This window comes from Amblyomma americanum, chromosome 5 (assembly GCF_052857255.1).
Source record: "Amblyomma americanum isolate KBUSLIRL-KWMA chromosome 5, ASM5285725v1, whole genome shotgun sequence".
Taxonomy (NCBI): domain Eukaryota; kingdom Metazoa; phylum Arthropoda; class Arachnida; order Ixodida; family Ixodidae; genus Amblyomma; species Amblyomma americanum.
Genome location: NC_135501.1, coordinates 48,012,274 through 48,030,248, shown reverse-complemented (window position 1 = coordinate 48,030,248; position 17,975 = coordinate 48,012,274).

The following is a 17,975-nucleotide window of genomic DNA, read 5'->3' as shown; positions in this document are numbered from 1 at the left end:
CCATCTGATACAAGTAAAGAAACTTGGAATTGCCCCGACTAGTGGGCCTTGCTTTGGTGCGGCGTCCATTACTTTGGCAGTGACGACGACGGCGTGCGGACGCTGAATACTCAAGCGCATTTATTTTTGCAGTTGGTGGCCTGCCTTCTTCTTTCTGGAGTGCTGGAAGAGGCCTTCTTCCACGCCAGCGACGCATCCTCGATTTCCTGGACTGCGAGGCAACACTGCATTCGTACCGCTGCATCGTCGTTGACGCCGTCTACTACAAGAGTAAAAAAACATGGAATTGCCGCGACAAGTGGGCGTTGCTTTCGTGCGGCGATCTCCAATTTCGCAGTGACGGCGACGGCGTGCGGACGCTGAATACTCAAGCGCATTTATTTTTGCCGTTGGTGGCCTGCCTTCTTCTTTCTGGAGTGCTGAAAGAGGCCTTCTTCCACACCAGCGTACGCATCCTCGATTCCTGGCCTGCGAGGCGACAGTGCATTCGTCCCGCTCCATCATCAGTGACGCCGTCTGATACAAGAATAAAAAAACATGGAATTGCCGCGACAAGTTGGCGTTGCTTTCGTGCGGCGATCCCCACTTTCGCAGTGACGGCGACGGCGTGCGGACGCTGAATACTCAAGCGCATTTATTTGTGCAGTTGGTGGCCTGCCTTCTTCTTTCTGGAGTGCTGGAAGAGGCCTTCTTCCACGACAGCGACGCATCCTCGATTTCCTGGAATGCCAGGCGACACTGCATTCGTACCGCTGCATCGTCGTGGACGCCATCTGATAAAAGAGTCAAAAAACATGAAATTGCCGCGACAAGTGGGCCTTGCTTTCGTGCGGCGATCATCAATTTGGCAGTGACGGCGACGGCGTGCGGGCGCTGAATACTCAGGCGGATTAATTATTGCAGTTGGTGGCCTGACTTAATCTTTCTGGAGTGCTGGAGGAGGCCTTTTTCCACGCCAGCGCACGCATCCTCGATTCCTGGCCTGCGAAGCGACACTGCATTCGTGCCGCTGCCAGCATCACCAGTGACGCCATCTGATACAAGAGTCAAGAAACTTGGAATTGCCGCGACAAGTGGGCGTAGCTTCCGTGCGGCGATCATCACTTTGGCAGTGACGGCGACGGCGTGCCGACGCTGAATGCTCAAGCGCATTTTTTGTGCAGTTGGTGGTCTGCCTTCTTCTTCCTGGAGTGCTGGAAGAGACCTTCTTCCACGCCAGCGACGCATCCACGATTTCCTCGCCCTCGAGGCGACACTGCATTCGTACCGCTGCCAGCATCGTCAGTGGCGCCGTCTGATACAAGAGTCAAACTTTGAATTGCCCCGACAAGTGGGCGTTGCTTTCGTGCGGCGACCATCACTTTGGGAGTGACTGCGACGGCGTGCGGACGCTGAATACTCAAGCGCATTTATTTTTGCAGTTGGTGGCCTGCCTTCTTCGTTCTGGAGTGCTGGAAGAGGCCTTCTTCCACGCCAGCAACGCATCCTCGATTTTCTGGCCTGCGAGGCGACACTGCATTCGTACCGCTGCCAGCATCGTCAGTGACGCCGTCTGATACAAGAGTCAAGAAACTTTGAATTGCCCCGACAAGTGAGCGTTGCTTTCATGCGGCGACCATCACTTTGGCAGTGACGGTGACGGCGTGCCGACGCTGAATACTCAAGCGCATTTTTGTGCAGTTGGTGGCCTGCCTTCTTCTTTCTGGAGGGCTGGAAGAGGCCTTCTTCCACGCCAGCGCCGCATCCACGATTTCCTGGCCTGCGAGGCGACACAGCATTCGTACCGCTGCATCGTCAGTGACGCCATCTGATACAAGAGTCAAGAAACTTGGAATTGCCGCGACAAGTGGGCGTTGCTTTCGTGCGGCGATCATCACTTTGGCAGTGACGACGACGGCGTGCGGACGCTGAATACTCAAGCGCATTTATTTTTGCAGTTGGTGGCCTGCCTTCTTCTTTCTGGAGTGCTGGAAGAGGCCTTCTTCCACACCAGCGCACGCATCCTCGATTTCTGGCCTGCGAGGCGACACTGCATTCGTACCGCTCCATCATCAGTGACGCCATCTGATACAAGTAAAGAAACTTGGAATTGCCCCGACAAGTGGGCCTTGCTTTGGTGCGGCGTCCATTACTTTGGCAGTGACGACGACGGCGTGCGGACGCTGAATACTCAAGCGCATTTATTTTTGCAGTTGGTGGCCTGCCTTCTTCTTTCTGGAGTGCTGGAAGAGGCCTTCTTCCACGCCAGCGACGCATCCTCGATTTCCTGGACTGCGAGGCGACACTGCATTCGTACCGCTGCATCGTCGTTGACGCCGTCTGGTACAAGAGTAAAAAAACATGGAATTGCCGCGACAAGTGGGCGTTGCTTTCGTGCGGCGATCTCCAATTTCGCAGTGACGGCGACGGCGTGCGGACGCTGAATAATCAAGCACATTTATTTTTGCCGTTGGTGGCCTGCCTTCTTCTTTCTGGAGTGCTGAAAGAGGCCTTCTTCCACACCAGCGTACGCATCCTCGATTCCTGGCCTGCGAGGCGACAGTGCATTCGTACCGCTCCATCATCAGTGACGCCGTCTGATACAAGAATCAAAAAACATGGAATTGCCGCGACAAGTGGGCGTTGCTTTCGTGCGGCGATCCCCACTTTCGCAGTGACGGCGACGGCGTGCGGACGCTGAATACTCAAGCGCATTTATTTGTGCAGTTGGTGGCCTGCCATCTTCTTTCTGGAGTGCTCGAAGAGGCCTTCTTCCACGCCAGCGACGCATCCTCGATTTCCTGGCCTGCGAAGCGACAGTGCATTCGTAGCGCTGCATCGTCATTGTCGCCGTCTGGTACAAGAGTCAAAAAACATGGAATTGCCGCGACAAGTGGGCGTTGCTTTCGTGCGGCGATCTCCAATTTCGCAGTGACGGCGACGGCGTGCGGACGCTGAATACTCTAGCGCATTTATTTTTGCCGTTGGTGGCCTGCCTTCTTCTTTCTGGAGTGCTGAAAGAGGCCTTCTTCCACACCAGCGTACGCATCCTCGATTCCTGGCCTGCGAGGCGACAGTGCATTCGTCCCGCTCCATCATCAGTGACGCCGTCTGATACAAGAATAAAAAAGCATGGAATTGCCGCGACAAGTGGGCGTAGCTTCCGTGCGGCGATCATCACTTTGGCAGTGACGGCGACGGCGTGCCGACGCTGAATGCTCAAGCGCATTTTTTGTGCAGTTGGTGGTCTGCCTTCTTCTTCCTGGAGTGCTGGAAGAGACCTTCTTCCACGCCAGCGACGCATCCTCGATTTCCTGGACTGCGAGGCGACACTGCATTCGTACCGCTGCATCGTCGTTGACGCCGTCTGGTACAAGAGTCAAAAAACATGGAATTGCCGCGACAAGTGGGCGTTGCTTTCGTGCGGCGATCTCCAATTTCGCAGTGACGGCGACGGCGTGCGGACGCTGAATACTCAAGCGCATTTATTTTTGCCGTTGGTGGCCTGCCTTCTTCTTTCTGGAGTGCTGAAAGAGGCCTTCTTCCACACCAGCGTACGCATCCTCGATTCCTGGCCTGCGAGGCAACAGTGCATTCGTACCGCTCCATCATCAGTGACGCCGTCTGATACAAGAATCAAAAAACATGGAATTGCCGCGACAAGTGCGCGTTGCTTTCGTGCGGCGATCGCCACTTTCGCAGTGACGGCGACGGCGTGCGGACGCTGAATACTCAAGCACATTTATTTGTGCAGTTGGTGGCCTGCCTTCTTCTTTCTGGAGTGCTGGAAGAGGCCTTCTTCCAAGACAGCGACGCATCCTCGATTTCCTGGCCTGCGATGCGACACTGCATTCGTACCGCTGCATCGTCGTTGACGCCATCTGATAAAAGAGTCAAAAACATGGAATTGCCGCGACAAGTGGTCGTTGCTTTCGTGCGGCGATCATCACTTTCGCAGTGACGGCGACGGCGTGCGGACGCTGAATACTCAAGCGCATTTATTTGTGCAGTTGGTGGCCTGCCATCTTCTTTCTGGAGTGCTCGAAGAGGCCTTCTTCCACGCCAGCGACGCATCCTCGATTTCCTGGCCTGCGAAGCGACAGTGCATTCGTAGCGCTGCATCGTCATTGTCGCCGTCTGATACAAGAGTCAAAAAACATGAAATTGCCGCGACAAGTGGGACATTGCTTTCGTGCGGCGATCATCACTTTGGCAGTGACGGCGACGGCGTGCGGGCGCTGAATACTCAGGCGGATTAATTTTTGCAGTTGGTGGCCTGACTTAATCTTTCTGGAGTGCTGGAAGAGGCCTTCTTCCACGCCAGCGCACGCATCCTCGATTCCTGGCCTGCGAAGCGACAGTGCATTCGTAGCGCTGCATCGTCATTGACGCCATCTGATACAAGAGTCAAAAAACATGAAATTGCCGCGACAAGTGGGCCTTGCTTTCGTGCGGCGATCATCACTTTGGCAGTGACGGCGACGGCGTGCGGGCGCTGAATACTCAGGCGGATTAATTTTGCAGTTGGTGGCCTGACTTAATCTTTCTGGAGTGCTGGAAGAGGCCTTCTTCCACGCCAGCGCACGCATCCTCGATTCCTGGCCTGCGAGGCGACACTGCATTCGTGCCGCTGCCAGCATCACCAGTGACGCCATCTGATACAAGAATTAAGAAACTTGGAATTGCCGCGACAAGTGGGCGTAGCTTCCGTATGGCGATCATCACTTTGGCTGTGACGGCGACGGCGTGCCGACGCTGAATGCTCAAGCGCATTTTTTGTGCAGTTGGTGGTCTGCGTTCTTCTTCCTGGAGTGCTGGAAGAGACCTTCTTCCACGCCAGCGCACGCATCCTCGATTCCTGGCCTGCGAGGCGACACTGCATTCGTGCCGCTGCCAGCATCACCAGTGACGCCATCTGATACAAGAGTCAAGAAACTTGGAATTGCCGCGACAAGTGGGCGTAGCTTCCGTGCGGCGATCATCACTTTGGCAGTGACGGCGACGGCGTGCCGACGCTGAATACTCAAGCGCATTTATTTTTGCAGTTGGTGGCCTGCCTTCTTCTTCCTGGAGTGCTGGAAGAGGCCTTCTTCCACGCCAGCGACGCATCCATGATTTTCTCGCCTGCGAGGCGACACTGCATTCGTACCGCTGCCAGCATCGTCAGTGGCGCCGTCTGATACAAGAGTCAAACTTTGAATTGCCCCGACAAGTGGGCATTGCTTTCGTGCGGCGACCATCACTTTGGCAGTGACGGCGACGGCGTGCGGACGCTGAATACTCAAGCCCATTTATTTTTGCAGTTGGTGGCCTGCCTTCTTCATTCTGGAGTGCTGGAAGAGGCCTTCTTCCGCGCCAGCATCGCATCCTCGATTTTCTGGCCTGCGAGGCGACACTGCATTCGTACCGCTGCATCGTTGACGCCGTCTGGTACAAGAGTAAAAAAACATGAAATTGCCGCGACAAGTGGGCCTTGCTTTCGTGCGGCGATCATCACTTTGGCAGTGACGGCGACGGCGTGCGGGCGCTGAATACTCAGGCGGATTAATTTTGCAGTTGGTGGCCTGACTTAATCTTTCTGGAGTGCTGGAAGAGGCCTTCTTCCACGCCAGCGCACGCATCCATGATTTTTTGGCCTGCGAGGCGACACTGCATTCGTACCGCTGCATCGTCAGCGACGCCGTCTGATACAAGAGTCAAACTTTGAATTGCCCCGACAAGTGGGTGTTGCTTTCGTGCGCCGACCATCACTGTGGCAGTGACTGCGACGGCGTGCGGACGCTGAATACTCAAGCGCATTTATTTTTGCAGTTGGTGGCCTGCCTTCTTCTTCCTGGAGTGCTGGAAGAGGCCTTCTTCCACGCCAGCGACGCATCCATGATTTTCTGGCCTGCGAGGTGACACTGCATTCGTACCGCTGCATCGTCAGCGACGCCGTCTGATACAAGAGTCAAGAAACTTTGAATTGCCCCGACAAGTGGGCGTTGCTTTCATGCGGCGACCATCACTTTGGCAGTGACGACGACGGCGTGCGGACGCTGAATACTCAAGCGCATTTATTTTTGCAGTTGGTGGCCTGCCTTCTTCTTTCTGGAGTGCTGGAAGAGGCCTTCTTCCACACCAGCGACGCATCCTCGATTTCCTGGACTGCGAGGCGACACTGCATTCGTACCGCTGCATCGTCGTTGACGCCGTCTGGTACAAGAGTAAAAAAACATGAATTTGCCGCGACAAGTGGGCCTTGCTTTCGTGCGGCGATCATCACTTTGGCAGTGACGGCGACGGCGTGCGGGCGCTGAATACTCAGGCGGATTAATTTTGCAGTTGGTGGCCTGACTTAATCTTTCTGGAGTGCTGGAAGAGGCCTTCTTCCACGCCAGCGCACGCATCCTCGATTCCTGGCCTGCGAGGCGACACTGCATTCGTGCCGCTGCCAGCATCACCAGTGACGCCATCTGATACAAGAATTAAGAAACTTGGAATTGCCGCGACAAGTGGGCGTAGCTTCCGTATGGCGATCATCACTTTGGCTGTGACGGCGACGGCGTGCCGACGCTGAATGCTCAAGCGCATTTTTTGTGCAGTTAGTGGTCTGCGTTCTTCTTCCTGGAGTGCTGGAAGAGACCTTCTTCCACGCCAGCGCACGCATCCTCGATTCCTGGCCTGCGAGGCGACACTGCATTCGTGCCGCTGCCAGCATCACCAGTGACGCCATCTGATACAAGAGTCAAGAAACTTGGAATTGCCGCGACAAGTGGGCGTAGCTTCCGTGCGGCGATCATCACTTTGGCAGTGACGGCGACGGCGTGCCGACGCTGAATACTCAAGCGCATTTATTTTTGCAGTTGGTGGCCTGCCTTCTTCTTTCTGGAGGGCTGGAAGAGGCCTTCTTCCACGCCAGTGCCGCATCCACGATTTCCTGGCCTGCGAGGCGACACAGCATTCGTACCGCTGCATCGTCAGTGACGCCATCTGATACAAGAGTCAAGAAACTTGGAATTGCCGCGACAAGTGGGCGTTGCTTTCGTGCGGCGACCATCACTTTGGCAGTGACGACGACGGCGTGCGGACGCTGAATACTCACGCGCATTTATTTTTGCAGTTGGTGGCCTGCCTTCTTCTTTCTGGAGTGCTGGAAGAGGCCTTCTTCCACGCCAGAGACGCATCCTCGATTTCCTGGACTGCGAGGCAACACTGCATTCGTACCGCTGCATCGTCGTTGACGCCGTCTACTACAAGAGTAAAAAAACATGGAATTGCCGCGACAAGTGGGCGTTGCTTTCGTGCGGCGATCTCCAATTTCGCAGTGACGGCGACGGCGTGCGGACGCTGAATACTCAAGCGCATTTATTTTTGCCGTTGGTGGCCTGCCTTCTTCTTTCTGGAGTGCTGAAAGAGGCCTTCTTCCACACCAGCGTACGCATCCTCGATTCCTGGCCTGCGAGGCGACAGTGCATTCGTCCCGCTCCATCATCAGTGACGCCGTCTGATACAAGAATAAAAAAACATGGAATTGCCGCGACAAGTGGGCGTTGCTTTCGTGCGGCGATCCCCACTTTCGCAGTGACGGCGACGGCGTGCGGACGCTGAATACTCAAGCGCATTTATTTTTGCAGTTGGTGGCCTGCCTTCTTCTTTCTGGAGTGCTGGAAGAGGCCTTCTTCCACACCAGCGCACGCATCCTCGATTTCTGGCCTGCGAGGCGACACTGCATTCGTACCGCTCCATCATCAGTGACGCCATCTGATACAAGTAAAGAAACTTGGAATTGCCCCGACAAGTGGGCCTTGCTTTGGTGCGGCGTCCATTACTTTGGCAGTGACGACGACGGCGTGCGGACGCTGAATACTCAAGCGCATTTATTTTTGCAGTTGGTGGCCTGCCTTCTTCTTTCTGGAGTGCTGGAAGAGGCCTTCTTCCACGCCAGCGACGCATCCTCGATTTCCTGGACTGCGAGGCGACACTGCATTCGTACCGCTGCATCGTCGTTGACGCCGTCTGGTACAAGAGTAAAAAAACATGGAATTGCCGCGACAAGTGGGCGTTGCTTTCGTGCGGCGATCTCCAATTTCGCAGTGACGGCGACGGCGTGCGGACGCTGAATACTCAAGCGCATTTATTTTTGCCGTTGGTGGCCTGCCTTCTTCTTTCTGGAGTGCTGAAAGAGGCCTTCTTCCACACCAGCGTACGCATCCTCGATTCCTGGCCTGCGAGGCGACAGTGCATTCGTACCGCTCCATCATCAGTGACGCCGTCTGATACAAGAATAAAAAAACATGGAATTGCCGCGACAAGTGGGCGTTGCTTTCGTGCGGCGATCCCCACTTTCGCAGTGACGGCGACGGCGTGCGGACGCTGAATACTCAAGCGCATTTATTTGTGCAGTTGGTGGCCTGCCATCTTCTTTCTGGAGTGCTCGAAGAGGCCTTCTTCCACGCCAGCGACGCATCCTCGATTTCCTGGCCTGCGAAGCGACAGTGCATTCGTAGCGCTGCATCGTCATTGTCGCCGTCTGGTACAAGAGTCAAAAAACATGGAATTGCCGCGACAAGTGGGCGTTGCTTTCGTGCGGCGATCTCCAATTTCGCAGTGACGGCGACGGCGTGCGGACGCTGAATACTCTAGCGCATTTATTTTTGCCGTTGGTGGCCTGCCTTCTTCTTTCTGGAGTGCTGAAAGAGGCCTTCTTCCACACCAGCGTACGCATCCTCGATTCCTGGCCTGCGAGGCGACAGTGCATTCGTCCCGCTCCATCATCAGTGACGCCGTCTGATACAAGAATAAAAAAACATGGAATTGCCGCGACAAGTGGGCGTTGCTTTCGTGCGGCGATCCCCACTTTCGCAGTGACGGCGACGGCGTGCGGACGCTGAATACTTAAGCGCATTTATTTGTGCAGTTGGTGGCCTGCCTTCTTCTTTCTGGAGTGCTGGAAGAGGCCTTCTTCCACGCCAGCGCACGCATCCTCGATTCCTGGCCTGCGAGGCGACACTGCATTCGTGCCGCTGCATCGTCGTTGACGCCATCTGATAAAAGAGTCAAAAAACATGAAATTGCCGCGACAAGTGGGCCTTGCTTTCGTGCGGCGATCATCAATTTGGCAGTGACGGCGACGGCGTGCGGGCGCTGAATACTCAGGCGGAATAATTATTGCAGTTGGTGGCCTGACTTAATCTTTCTGGAGTGCTGGAAGAGGCCTTCTTCCACGCCAGCGCACGCATCCTCGATTCCTGGCCTGCGAGGCGACACTGCATTCGTGCCGCTGCCAGCATCACCAGTGACGTCATCTGATACAAGAGTCAAGAAACTTGGAATTGCCGCGACAAGTGGGCGTAGCTTCCGTGCGGCGATCATCACTTTGGCAGTGACGGCGACGGCGTGCCGACGCTGAATGCTCAAGCGCATTTTTTGTGCAGTTGGTGGTCTGCCTTCTTCTTCCTGGAGTGCTGGAAGAGACCTTCTTCCACGCCAGCGACGCATCCTCGATTTCCTGGACTGCGAGGCGACACTGCATTCGTACCGCTGCATCGTCGTTGACGCCGTCTGGTACAAGAGTCAAAAAACATGGAATTGCCGCGACAAGTGGGCGTTGCTTTCGTGCGGCGATCTCCAATTTCGCAGTGACGGCGACGGCGTGCGGACGCTGAATACTCAAGCGCATTTATTTTTGCCGTTGGTGGCCTGCCTTCTTCTTTCTGGAGTGCTGAAAGAGGCCTTCTTCCACACCAGCGTACGCATCCTCGATTCCTGGCCTGCGAGGCGACAGTGCATTCGTACCGCTCCATCATCAGTGACGCCGTCTGATACAAGAATAAAAAAACATGGAATTGCCGTGACAAGTGCGCGTTGCTTTCGTGCGGCGATCGCCACTTTCGCAGTGACGGCGACGGCGTGCGGACGCTGAATACTCAAGCACATTTATTTGTGCAGTTGGTGGCCTGCCTTCTTCTTTCTGGAGTGCTGGAAGAGGCCTTCTTCCAAGACAGCGACGCATCCTCGATTTCCTGGCCTGCGATGCGACACTGCATTCGTACCGCTGCATCGCCGTTGACGCCATCTGATAAAAGAGTCAAAAACATGGAATTGCCGCGACAAGTGGTCGTTGCTTTCGTGCGGCGATCATCACTTTCGCAGTGACGGCGACGGCGTGCGGACGCTGAATACTCAAGCGCATTTATTTGTGCAGTTGGTGGCCTGCCATCTTCTTTCTGGAGTGCTCGAAGAGGCCTTCTTCCACGCCAGCGACGCATCCTCGATTTCCTGGCCTGCGAAGCGACAGTGCATTCGTAGCGCTGCATCGTCATTGTCGCCGTCTGATACAAGAGTCAAAAAACATGAAATTGCCGCGACAAGTGGGACATTGCTTTCGTGCGGCGATCATCACTTTCGCAGTGACGGCGACAGCGTGCGGACGCTGAATACTCAAGCGCATTTATTTGTGCAGTTGGTGGCCTGCCATCTTCTTTCTGGAGTGCTCGAAGAGGCCTTCTTCCACGCCAGCGACGCATCCTCGATTTCCTGGCCTGCGAAGCGACAGTGCATTCGTAGCGCTGCATCGTCATTGTCGCCGTCTGATACAAGAGTCAAAAAACATGAAATTGCCGCGACAAGTGGGACATTGCTTTCGTGCGGCGATCATCACTTTGGCAGTGACGGCGACGGCGTGCGGGCGCTGAATACTCAGGCGGATTAATTTTTGCAGTTGGTGGCCTGACTTAATCTTTCTGGAGTGCTGGATGAGGCCTTCTTCCACGCCAGCGCACGCATCCTCGATTCCTGGCCTGCGAGGCGACACTGCATTCGTGCCGCTGCCAGCATCACCAGTGACGCCATCTGATACAAGAATTAAGAAACTTGGAATTGCCGCGACAAGTGGGCGTAGCTTCCGTATGGCGATCATCACTTTGGCTGTGACGGCGACGGCGTGCCGACGCTGAATGCTCAAGCGCATTTTTTGTGCAGTTGGTGGTCTGCGTTCTTCTTCCTGGAGTGCTGGAAGAGACCTTCTTCCACGCCAGCGCACGCATCCTCGATTCCTGGCCTGCGAGGCGACACTGCATTCGTGCCGCTGCCAGCATCACCAGTGACGCCATCTGATACAAGAGTCAAGAAACTTGGAATTGCCGCGACAAGTGGGCGTAGCTTCCGTGCGGCGATCATCACTTTGGCAGTGACGGCGACGGCGTGCCGACGCTGAATACTCAAGCGCATTTATTTTTGCAGTTGGTGGCCTGCCTTCTTCTTCCTGGAGTGCTGGAAGAGGCCTTCTTCCACGCCAGCGACGCATCCATGATTTTCTCGCCTGCCAGGCGACACTGCATTCGTACCGCTGCCAGCATCGTCAGTGGCGCCGTCTGATACAAGAGTCAAACTTTGAATTGCCCCGACAAGTGGGCATTGCTTTCGTGCGGCGACCATCACTTTGGCAGTGACGGCGACGGCGTGCGGACGCTGAATACTCAAGCCCATTTATTTTTGCAGTTGGTGGCCTGCCTTCTTCATTCTGGAGTGCTGGAAGAGGCCTTCTTCCGCGCCAGCATCGCATCCTCGATTTTCTGGCCTGCGAGGCGACACTGCATTCGTACCGCTGCATCGTCGTGTACGCCGTCTGGTACAAGAGTAAAAAAACATGAAATTGCCGCGACAAGTGGGCCTTGCTTTCGTGCGGCGATCATCACTTTGGCAGTGACGGCGACGGCGTGCGGGCGCTGAATACTCAGGCGGATTAATTTTGCAGTTGGTGGCCTGACTTAATCTTTCTGGAGTGCTGGAAGAGGCCTTCTTCCACGCCAGCGCACGCATCCATGATTTTCTGGCCTGCGAGGCGACACTGCATTCGTACCGCTGCATCGTCAGCGACGCCGTCTGATACAAGAGTCAAACTTTGAATTGCCCCGACAAGTGGGTGTTGCTTTCGTGCGCCGACCATCACTGTGGCAGTGACTGCGACGGCGTGCGGACACTGAATACTCAAGCGCATTTATTTTTGCAGTTGGTGGCCTGCCTTCTTCTTCCTGGAGTGCTGGAAGAGGCCTTCTTCCACGCCAGCGACGCATCCATGATTTTCTGGCCTGCGAGGTGACACTGCATTCGTACCGCTGCATCGTCAGCGACGCCGTCTGATACAAGAGTCAAGAAACTTTGAATTGCCCCGACAAGTGGGCGTTGCTTTCATGCGGCGACCATCACTTTGGCAGTGACGACGACGGCGTGCGGACGCTGAATATTCAAGCGCATTTATTTTTGCAGTTGGTGGCCTGCCTTCTTCTTTCTGGAGTGCTGGAAGAGGCCTTCTTCCACGCCAGCGACGCATCCTCGATTTCCTGGACTGCGAGGCGACCCTGCATTCGTACCGCTGCATCGTCGTTGACGCCGTCTGGTACAAGAGTAAAAAAACATGAAATTGCCGCGACAAGTGGGCCTTGCTTTCGTGCGGCGATCATCACTTTGGCAGTGACGGCGACGGCGTGCGGGCGCTGAATACTCAGGCGGATTAATTTTGCAGTTGGTGGCCTGACTTAATCTTTCTGGAGTGCTGGAAGAGGCCTTCTTCCACGCCAGCGCACGCATCCTCGATTCCTGGCCTGCGAGGCGACACTGCATTCGTGCCGCTGCCAGCATCACCAGTGACGCCATCTGATACAAGAATTAAGAAACTTGGAATTGCCGCGACAAGTGGGCGTAGCTTCCGTATGGCGATCATCACTTTGGCTGTGACGGCGACGGCGTGCCGACGCTGAATGCTCAAGCGCATTTTTTGTGCAGTTGGTGGTCTGCGTTCTTCTTCCTGGAGTGCTGGAAGAGACCTTCTTCCACGCCAGCGCACGCATCCTCGATTCCTGGCCTGCGAGGCGACACTGTATTCGTGCCGCTGCCAGCATCACCAGTAACGCCATCTGATACAAGAGTCAAGAAACTTGGAATTGCCGCGACAAGTGGGCGTAGCTTCCGTGCGGCGATCATCACTTTGGCAGTGACGGCGACGGCGTGCCGACGCTGAATGCTCAAGCACATTTTTTGTGCAGTTGGTGGTCTGCCTTCTTCCTGGAGTGCTGGAAGAGACCTTCTTCCACGCCAGCGATGCATCCACGATTTCCTCACCCTCGAGACGACACTGCATTCGTACCGCTGCCAGCATCTTCAGTGGCGCCGTCTGACACAAGAGTCAAACTTTGAATTGCCCCGACAAGTGGGCATTGCTTTCTTGCGGCGACCATCACTTTGGCAGTGACGGCGACGGCGTGCGGACGCTGAATACTCAAGCCCATTTATTTTTGCAGTTGGTGGCCTGCCTTCTTCGTTCTGGAGTGCTGGAAGAGGCCTTCTTCGACGCCAGCAACGCATCCTCGATTTTCTGGCCTGCGAGGCGACACTGCATTCGTACCGCTGCCAGCATCGTCAGTGACGCCGTCTGATACAAGAGTCAAACTTTGAATTGCCCCGACAAGTGGGTGTTGCTTTCGTGCGCCGACCATCACTGTGGCAGTGACTGCGACGGCGTGCGGACGCTGAATACTCAAGCGCATTTATTTTTGCAGTTGGTGGCCTGCCTTCTTCTTCCTGGAGTGCTGGAAGAGGCCTTCTTCCACGCCAGCGACGCATCCATGATTTTCTCGCCTGCGAGGCGACACTGCATTCGTACCGCTGCCAGCATCGTCAGTGGCGCCGTCTGATACAAGAGTCAAACTTTGAATTGCCCCGACAAGTGGGCATTGCTTTCGTGCGGCGACCATCACTTTGGCAGTGATGGCGACGGCGTGCGGACGTTGAATACTCAAGCCCATTTATTTTTGCAGTTGGTGGCCTGCCTTCTTCATTCTGGAGTGCTGGAAGAGGCCTTCTTCCACGCCAGCATCGCATCCTCGATTTTCTGGCCTGCGAGGCGACACTGCATTCGTACCGCTGCCAGCATCGTCAGTGACGCCGTCTGATACAAGAGTCAAGAAACTTTGAAAGGCCCCGACAAGTGGGCGTTGCTTTCATGCGGCGACCATCACTTTGGCAGTGACGACGACGTCGTGCGGACGCTGAATACTCAAGCGCATTTATTTTTGCAGTTGGTGGCCTGCCTTCTTCTTTCTGGAGTGCTGGAAGAGGCCTTCTTCCGCGCCAGCGACGCATCCTCGATTTCCTGGACTGCGAGGCGACACTGCATTCGTACCGCTGCATCGTCGTTGACGCCGTCTGGTACAAGAGTAAAAAAACATGGAATTGCCGCGACAAGTGGGCGTTGTTTTCGTGCGGCGATCCCCACTTTCGCAGTGACGGCGACGGCGTGCGGACGCTGAATACTCAAGCGCATTTATTTGTGCAGTTGGTGGCCTGCCTTCTTCTTTCTGGAGTGCTGGAAGAGGCCTTCTTCCACGACAGCGACGCATCCTCGATTTCCTGGCCTGCGAGGCGACACTGCATTCGTGCCGCTGCCAGCATCAAAAGTGACGCCATCTGATACAAGAGTTAAGAAACTTGGAATTGCCGCGACAAGTGGGCGTAGCTTCCGTGCGGCGATCATCACTTTGGCTGTGACGGCGACGGCGTGCCGACGCTGAATGCACAAGCGTATTTTTTGTGCAGTTGGTGGTCTGCGTTCTTCTTCCTGGAGTGCTGGAAGAGACCTTCTTCCACGCCAGCGCACGCATCCTCGATTCCTGGCCTGCGAGGCGACACTGCATTCGTGCCGCTGCCAGCATCACCAGTGACGCCATCTGATACAAGAGTCAAGAAACTTGGAATTGCCGCGACAAGTGGGCGTAGCTTCCGTGCGGCGATCATCACTTTGGCAGTGACGGCGACGGCGTGCCGACGCTGAATGCTCAAGCACATTTTTTGTGCAGTTGGTGGTCTGCCTTCTTCTTCCTGGAGTGCTGAAAGAGACCTTCTTCCACGCCAGCGACGCATCCACGATTTCCTCGCCCTCGAGGCGACACTGCATTCGTACCGCTGCCAGCATCGTCAGTGGCGCCGTCTGATACAAGAGTCAAACTTTGAATTGCCCCGACAAGTGGGCGTTGCTTTCGTGCGCCGACCATCACTGTGGCAGTGACTGCGACGGCGTGCGGACGCTGAATACTCAAGCGCATTTATTTTTGCAGTTGGTGGCCTGCCTTCTTCGTTCTGGAGTGCTGGAAGAGGCCTTCTTCCACGCCAGCAACGCATCCTCGATTTCCCGGCCTGCGAGGCGACACAGCATTTGTACCGCTGCATCGTCAGTGACGCCATCTGATACAAGAGTCAAGAAACTTGGAATTGCCGCGACAAGTGGGCGTAGCTTCCATGCGGCGACCATCACTGTGGCAGTGACTGCGACGGCGTGCGGACGCTGAATACTCAAGCGCATTTATTTTTGCAGTTGGTGGCCTGCCTTCTTCGTTCTGGAGTGCTGGAAGAGGCCTTCTTCCACGCCAGCGACGCATCCTCTATTTCCTGGCCTGCGAGGCGACACTGCATTCGTACCGCTGCATCGTCGTTGACGCCATCTGATACAAGAGTCAAACTTTGAATTGCCCCGACATGTGGGCGTTGCTTTCGTGCGCCGACCATCACTGTGGCAGTGACTGCGACGGCGTGCGGACGCTGAATACTCAAGCGCATTTATTTTTGCAGTTGGTGGCCTGCCTTCTTCGTTCTGGAGTGCTGGAAGAGGCCTTCTTCCACGCCAGCAACGCATCCTCGATTTCCCGGCCTGCGAGGCGACACTGCATTCGTACCGCTGCCAGCATCGTCAGTGGCGCCGTCTGATACAAGAGTCAAAAAACATGAAATTGCCGCGACAAGTGGGCGTTGCTTTCGTGCGGCGATCATCACTTTCGCAGTGACGGCGATGGCGTGCGGACGCTGAATACTCAAGCGCATTTTTTTTGTGCAGTTGGTGGCCTGCCATCTTCTTTCTGGAGTGCTCGAAGAGGCCTTCTTCCACACCAGCGTACGCATCCTCGATTCCTGGCCTGCGAAGCGACAGTGCATTCGTACCGCTCCATCATCAGTGACGCCGTCTGATACAAGAATCAAAAAACATGGAATTGCCGCGACAAGTGGGCGTTGCTTTCGTGCGGCGATCCCCACTTTCGCAGTGACGGCGACGGCGTGCGGACGCTGAATGCTCAAGCGCATTTTTTGTGCAGTTGGTGGTCTGCCTTCTTCTTCCTGGAGTGCTGGAAGAGGCCTTCTTCCACGCCAGCAACGCATCCTCGATTTTCTGGCCTGCGAGGCGACACTGCATTCGTACCGCTGCCAGCATCGTCAGTGGCGCCGTCTGATACAAGAGTCCAAAAACATGGAATTGCCGCGACAAGTGGGCGTTGCTTTCGTGCGGCGATCATCACTTTCGCAGTGACGGCGACGGCGTGCGGACGCTGAATACTCAAGCGCATTTATTTGTGCAGTTGGTGGCCTGCCATCTTCGTTCTGGAGTGCTCGAAGAGGCCTTCTTCCACGCCAGCGACGCATCCTCGATTTCCTGGCCTGCGAAGCGACAGGGCATTCGTAGCGCTGCATCGTCATTGTCGCCGTCTGATGCAAGAGTCAAAAAACATGAAATTGCCGCGACAAGTGGGCCTTGCTTTCGTGCGGCGATCATCACTTTGGCAGTGACGGCGACGGCGTGCGGGCGCTGAATACTCAGGCGGATTAATTTTTGCAGTTGGTGGCCTGACTTAATCTTTCTGGAGTGCTGGAAGAGGCCTTCTTCCACGCCAGCGCACGCATCCTCGATTCCTGGCCTGCGAAGCGACAGTGCATTTGTAGCGCTGCATCGTCATTGACGCCATCTGATACAAGAGTCAAAAAACATGAAATTGCCGCGACAAGTGGGCCTTGCTTTCGTGCGGCGATCATCACTTTGGCAGTGACGGCGACGGCGTGCGGGCGCTGAATACTCAGGCGGATTAATTTTGCAGTTGGTGGCCTGACTTAATCTTTCTGGAGTGCTGGAAGAGGCCTTCTTCCACGCCAGCGCACGCATCCTCGATTCCTGGCCTGCGAGGCGACACTGCATTCGTGCCGCTGCCAGCATCACCAGTGACGCCATCTGATACAAGAGTTAAGAAACTTGGAATTGCCGCGACAAGTGGGCGCAGCTTCCGTGCGGCGATCATCACTTTGGCTGTGACGGCGACGGCGTGCCGACGCTGAATGCTCAAGCGCATTTTTTGTGCAGTTGGTGGTCTGCGTTCTTCTTCCTGGAGTGCTGGAAGAGACCTTCTTCCACGCCAGCGCACGCATCCTCGATTCCTGGCCTGCGAGGCGACACTGCATTCGTGCCGCTGCCAGCATCACCAGTGACGCCATCTGATACAAGAGTCAAGAAACTTGGAATTGCCGCGACAAGTGGGCGTAGCTTCCGTGCGGCGATCATCACTTTGGCAGTGACGGCGACGGCGTGCCGACGCTGAATGCTCAAGCACATTTTTTGTGCAGTTGGTGGTCTGCCTTCTTCTTCCTGGAGTGCCGGAAGAGACCTTCTTCCACGCCAGCGACGCATCCACGATTTCGTCGCCCTCGAGGCGACACTGCATTCGTACCGCTGCCAGCATCGTCAGTGGCGCCGTCTGATACAAGAGTCAAACTTTGAATTGCCCCGACAAGTGGGCGTTGCTTTCGTGCGCCTACCATCACTGTGGCAGTGACTGCGACGGCGTGCGGACGCTGAATACTCAAGCGCATTTATTTTTGCAGTTGGTGGCCTGCCTTCTTCGTTCTGGAGTGCTGGAAGAGGCCTTCTTCCACGCCAGCAACGCATCCCCGATTTCCCGGCCTGCGAGGCGACACAGCATTTGTACCGCTGCATCGTCAGTGACGCCATCTGATACAAGGGTCAAGAAACTTGGAATTGCCGCGACAAGTGGGCGTAGCTTCCATGCGGCGATCATTACTTTGGCAGTGACGGCGACGGCGTGCCGACGCTGAATGCTCAAGCGCATTTTTTGTGCAGTTGGTGGTCTGCCTTCTTCTTCCTGGAGTGCTGGAAGAGGCCTTCTTCCACGCCAGCAACGCATCCT